The following is a 6,746-nucleotide window of genomic DNA, read 5'->3' as shown; positions in this document are numbered from 1 at the left end:
CCTCCCTGTCTCGCCGTTTCCACCACAGCTGCCCAAACCTTCTTCCCAGGCCGATGCGCTGGTGTGAGGACCTCATCCATGTCTGATGCCCGCGCTGATCTCTTGCGAGAGCTACCCTCTACACACACATCTTCAATCACATCTTCTTGATGGACCTCCACCACCACATTGCTCTCCAACCTAACCTCACTCAAGTCTTCCTTACCCCGTTTCTGATCGTCCATCACCTTGACATCACCTAACCTCACATCGCCTTCCACACCATGCTCCGACTCTTCCAAAAAATCCTTCAGCACAGCCTCCAAAATCCCTTCCTGAGCTTAATCTGTAGTACCTAACGGTCTGCTTGACAGCAATACCCCCCCCCCCGTTTCCTCTGGTAGTGTAACACGTCTCCAAAGCCACCTCTGCTCTTTCAACGTCCTCACTCCATAGGCCCTTCCCCCTGCCTTCCACATCACCCATCATAACGTCCAAGGCTTCTAACTGCTTGTCTTCAGAAGCTTTTTCTGGAACCCTAGGGCCCTGTCTCCTGGGGCATTGTGCCGCCATATGCTCATGAGAGTCACATAAACGGCACGTCTTCCGCTGCCCCACATAGTGTACAAAAACCTGAGTTCTATAACCATGCAATGTGACGTACGATGGTATCGGCCTCCTCAGGGGCATTTTCAGTGTGAAGGATCCTTCAGGCAGCCCCTTGTAGGGGCCGTCCCTCCACATTCCCATGCTCGCCGAGTGTAGTCCCATAACCACTGAACACATCCTGTAGGCTGTATGCTGTCGCTTCAAAAGGTACATTCCGTACCTTCACCCAAGTAAAATACTTAGAAACATCATGCAAGCATACTTCCACTGCCGAATTGACGCTCATCCTCCTTGAAGTTCGTCGACGATGCAGGAGTAGAAGTCGGCCCTCATGAACATCACGAAGACCCTTGACATACCATTTAGCGCCACACCGTACAACTCTTCATTGGGGATTCCATAAACGTCCCTCATAATGTTTGGCAGGAGTACGTTCATCGTGGCGCTGCTTAAAGATCCCCTGATTAGCTTGATGCAGACTATTTATGCCCCGGTTCATTCGGTCCGCCATCTTGGTGCTAATGCTATGTTTTCCTCACCAGGTGGCGTGCAAGAGAAACTGTAGAAGCGTCCTCTCTCCCCGCAGGTCGAGAGACGAATGCCTTGTTCATGTGTTAGGTTGACAAGGTGAGTCGGATCTGGGGTTGGAGGTGGCCAAATTATTTCCTGGTTGGGGACCTTGAAGCCAGAGTTAGTCTAGTTAGTAACTACACGAGCTTCCATACACAGAGATGTGAATGTCTCTTAGTGAATATATGTTAAGAGTTTACCGTAATTTAGGGATTAAAGTAGCCCTAAGTGGTGTTGAACAGGTTACATGCATCCTTGATAGTTGTGCAGTCGGCAGGCTTTAACCCAAGTAATGACCTCAGAAGCACTTCAGTAAATAACCTTAATTTACATAGTCAGGTCTGTCACCTGAACACTAACGTTACGAATACTTTATTCCACAAAATGAGGCTTAGAGTAAACTCAGAGCATATGTAGACACTGGTTGATATACATCTCGTCGTGTATACAAACTATGAGGTTTTAAAAGCTTCGATTTCTTGTGAATACTTGAACGTGAATCTTTGGGCATTCGCGACCTAGCTGCCAGGGAGTGTGGACGTGCCTCATACCTCTCTGCTGACAGTCTAGCAAGCTATCCAGTGATGTCATGGTATTCAGCATGAGGAGGCGGGTGAATACCGTTGGTATACAGCTTGTTCGGGGGGGCGATTACGCCTTAGAATGAACAAGTTTTGCTACCTAAGATTATCCGTGACACTTATGGTATTGCGGACAAGGATTTGTACGGTGTGGCATTAAATGGCGCCTACCGGATATTTGTGAAACTACTCTACGAGCCAGTGTACGAGCAGCTGGTTGAGCAATTCCAAGATCTCTGCGTAGATGTGTCCCCTGAAGTGCATGTGCGTATGGTGGATGTCTCTCAACAATATACGTGGGTGAAACTGCGCAATGTGCCCTTCGAGGCCGATGCAACGGATCTCCGCAGTGTTTTCAGAAGATACGGAGTGGTACACATGACTAAACAAGGCAATAGGGTGGCTGGGGTGTATGCTGGTCTCCCAGACGGTTCGTCTACCCTTAAGATGTCTCTACGCCAGGCCATACCATCGTATGTGTACCTTGATGACTTCCGCACACAGGTCATGGTGTTGTATGCTGGTCAACGACGGACGTGCCGCCTCTGCGGTGACTATGATCATATGGCAGCAGAGTGTGGGCAGCGAGGGCAGGCCAGAAGGCCGGCTGGTGGATCAACGAATGACGCTGGGCAGGAGGCTCCCATACATGGACGAAAAGGAGATGGTGGGCAAGGTCGGCTTTGGAGTGAGGAGATTGAGCCATTGGTGGTGTCGAATCTGGAGCTGTCGTCTCTCGAGTCATCTGCATCGCCGGTAGTACAGCAGGCTTCCGGGGAGGACCAGGTGACGGTGGAAGTGGAGGACTTGGATGCGACAATACCTGGAGTTTACCTGGAGAGAGTTCCGGGGGTCAACGCCCCCGCGGCCCGGTCTGTGACCAGGCCTCCTGGTGGATCAGAGCCTGATCAACCAGGCTGTTGCTGCTGGCTGCACGCAAACCAACGTACGAGCCACAGCCCGGCTGATCAGGAACTGACTTTAGGTGCTTGTCCAGTGCCAGCTTGAAGACTGCCAGGGGTCTGTTGGTAATCCCCCTTATGTGTGCTGGGAGGCAGTTGAACAGTCTCGGGCCCCTGACACTTATTGTATGGTCTCTTAACGTGCTAGTGACACCCCTGCTTTTCATTGGGGGGATGGTGCATCGTCTGCCAAGTCTTTTGCTTTCGTAGTGAGTGATTTTCGTGTGCAAGTTCGGTACTAGTCCCTCTAGGATTTTCCAGGTGTATATAATCATGTATCTCTCCCTCCTGCGTTCCAGGGAATACAGGTTTAGGAACCTCAAGCGCAGCGCTCCCAGTAATTGAGGTGTTTTATCTCCGTTATGTGCGCCGTGAAAGTTCTCTGTACATTTTCTAGGTCGGCAATTTCACCTGCCTTGAAAGGTGCTGTTAGTGTGCAGCAATATTCCAGCCTAGATAGAACAAATGACCTGAAGAGTGTCATCATGGGCTTGGCCTCCCTAGTTTTGAAGGTTCTCATTATCCATCCTGTCATTTTTCTAGCAGATGTGATTGATACAATGTTATGGTCCTTGAAGGTGAGATCCTCCGACATGATCACTCCCAGGTCTTTGACGTTGGTGTTTCGCTCTATTTTGTGGCAAGAATTTGTTTTGTACTCTGATGAAGATTTAATTTCCTCATGTTTACCATATCTGAGCAATTGAAATTTCTCATCGTTGAACTTCATATTGTTTTCTGCAGCCCACTGAAAGATTTGGTTGATGTCCGCCTGGAGCCTTGCAGTGTCTGCAATGGAAGACACTGTCATGCAGATTCGGGTGTCATCTGCAAAGGAAGACACGGTGCTGTGGCTGACATCCTTGTCTATGTCGGATATGAGGATAAGGAACCAGATGGGAGCGAGTACTGTGCCTTGTGGAACAGAGCTTTTCACCGTAGCTGCCTCGGACTTTACACTGTTGACGACTACTCTCTGTGTTCTGTTAGTGAGAAAATTATAGATCCATCGACCGACTTTTCCTGTTATTCCTTTAGCACGCATTTTGTGCGCTATTACGCCATGGTCACACTTTTCGAAGGCTTTTGCAAAGTCTGTATATATTACATCTGCATTCTTTTTGTCTTCTAGTGCATTTAGGACCTTGTCGTAGTGATCCAATAGTTGAGACAGACAGGAGCGACCTGTTCTAAACCCATGTTGCCCTGGGTTGTGTAACTGATGGGTTTCTAGATGGGTGTTGATCTTGCTTCTTAGGACCCTTTCAAAGATTTTTATGATATGGGATGTTAGTGCTATTGGTCTGTAGTTCTTTGCTGTTGCTTTACTGCCCCCTTTGTGGAGTGGGGCTATGTCTGTTGTTTTTAGTAACTGTGGGACGACCCCCGTGTCCATGCTCCCTCTCCATAGGATGGAAAAGGCTCGTGATAGGGGCTTCTTGCAGTTGTTGATGAACACGGAGTTCCATGAGTCTGGCCCTGGGGCAGAGTGCATGGGCATGTCATTTATCGCCTGTTCGAAGTCATTTGGCGTCAGGATAACATCGGATAGGCTTGTGTTAATCAAATTTTGTGGCTCTCATAAAAAATTAATTTTGATCTTCGACTCTCAGTCTGGTTAGCGGCTTGCTAAAAACTGAGTCATATTGGGACTTGAGTAGCTCACTCATTTCCTTGCTGTCATCTGTGTAGGACCCATCTTGTTTAAGTAGGGGCCCAATACTGGACGTTGTTCTCGATTTTGATTTGGCATAGGAGAAGAAATACTTTGGGTTTCTTTCGATTTCATTTATGGCTTTTAGTTCTTCCCGCGATTCCTGACTCCTAAAGGATTCTTTTAGCTTAAGTTCGATGTTTGCTATTTCTCTGACCAGTGTCTCCCTACGCATTTCAGATATATTGACCTCTTTTAGCCGCTCTGTTATTCTTTTCCGTCGCCTGTAAAGGGAGCGCCTGTCTCTTTCTATTTTACATCTACTCCTCTTTTTTCTTAGAGGAATAAGCCTTGTGCATACATCGAGTGCCACCGAGTTAATCTGTTCTAGGCATAAGTTGGGGTCTGTGTTGCTTAGTACATCTTCCCAGCTTATATCGGTTAGGACTTGGTTCACTTGGTCCCACTTTGTTTTTGTTATTGAAGTTGAATTTGGTGAATGCTCCCTCGTGACTAGTCTCATTATGTCGGTCTGGGGCTCCACGCATACATGTCTGAACCTCAATTATGTTGTGATCTGAGTATATTGTTTTTGATATGGTGACATTTCTTATCAGATCATCATTGTTAGTGAAGATGAGGTCTAGTGTATTCTCCAGCCTAGTAGGCTCTATTATTTGTTGGTTTAAATTGAATTTTGTGCAGAGATTTAAAAGCTCGTGTGAGTGTGAGTTTTCATCAGAGCTGCCTCCTGGTGTTATTACTGCAACAATATTATTTGCTATATTCCTCCATTTTAGGTGCCTTAAGTTGAAATCCCCCAGGAGCAAGATGTTGGGTGCAGGAGCTGGAAGATTTTCCAGACAGTGGTCAATTTTTAACAGCTGTTCCTGGAATAGCGTCTGTTTTGCATACCATGTTCTCATCTACGGATGTGGTCTCCCCGGCTGTGCCGACAGCCAGTGCAGAGATCGTGTCCGTGGCAGTAGAGCAGCAGGAGGCGGTTGTTGGTGCTGGTGGGGCTGGCGGGGACGTGGTGACCCCTCGTCAGAAGGCTGAGACGAAGGTGGTGGTGGAGGTTCATCGTGTGGACGATCCAGTCACAAACATGGAGAAGGACGCTGGGACGAGGAAGAGGGCGGCAGCAATGTCGGACTCTGACGACGTCCTGACGCCGGCTCAACGAACAGGGAAGAAAGCATCGGTAGATGGGGGGCGGTGCGCTAGTGGAGGTGAGCAGCGACAGCAGGTGGTGCCAGGTGGCACGGGTGTCGTGCGTGGAGAGCATGGCAAACGTGGCCCCAGGGCCCAAGTGGGCAAGCAAAAGTAGTAGTGGGAAGCGAGGGAGGAAACCTTAGCCAGGTGCGAGGGGGGGGTTAGATAGGGGCGGGAATCATCGTGGAAGGTGTGGTGAGGTCTGCTGCTTGATGGCAGCGCTGGTTAATGGCGTGTGTGTCTGGGAGCGTCAGATAGCGTGCGCCTTGAGGGGCATGTGCCCAGTGTTAGGATAAAAGTAACTTGATATGTGCTGTTCAGATGTGTCTGCAAATTGTGGAGTATGAGTAGTGTTAGGTTCTGTTTAGAGGTGTTGCTGCCTGCGCTTGTGCGCGCCTAAGGTACGCTGGTGTGGTTGAGGTGGCGTATGTTGCTGCTGTGTGTGTGAATCTTGGACTATTATGTTGTATAACATTATGGGGTGGGGTCTGTATGGTGGAGGTTTGAGGAGCGTCCTTATGTTCTATGTCAAGTATTGGGTATGTATTTTATACCTATGCATACACAATGTATAAAAACACTGGTAGTGTCAGTTGTGAGGGACCTGCTGTTATGAGGCCTCTTGTATGTACATGGATAGACCCTTTGTAATTACTTGAGGATATTTGTGAAATGGGTTGTGTATATACATGTCCTGTATCAATGTGTTACGATGTTATATTCTTTTTCTTTACTGTATAATTTGTATGTTTGGTTGGGGATAGGTTTGGGTGGGAAATGCAAAGGGGGGGGGGTTGAGGCTTTAAACACGTTTGTGTTGGGGATAATTTTTAGGAATAGGTGTCTTTTCCTGTAGTGAATTACTTATGTGTGCTACGTGTCTTTTATGTTGTAGCAAATGTCCTGTTTGTTGTGATATATATCTAAACCATGACTGTTGTTAGTACACTGTTCAAGCGGTCTTGTGGTCGTTTAATACACTTTGTGGACAAGCATGACAACTGTTATATTAATGTATATATGTCAATATGTCTGTAAGATTAATGCAGGTTGCTGTGGTAAACCTGTTTGATTTAGAATAGGGGGGTAAAAGGGGGGGGGGGTGTTGGAAGCCACACGGAGTTGTGTGTGGTTCATTAGGCGATGGAAGGTTATCACATCTGTTGCCGGATAGGT

Source organism: Cherax quadricarinatus, chromosome 7 (genome assembly GCF_038502225.1).
Source record: "Cherax quadricarinatus isolate ZL_2023a chromosome 7, ASM3850222v1, whole genome shotgun sequence".
NCBI lineage: Eukaryota > Metazoa > Arthropoda > Malacostraca > Decapoda > Parastacidae > Cherax > Cherax quadricarinatus.
The sequence above is the reverse complement of the archived record's forward strand: the minus strand, read 5'-3'. Positions refer to the sequence as shown.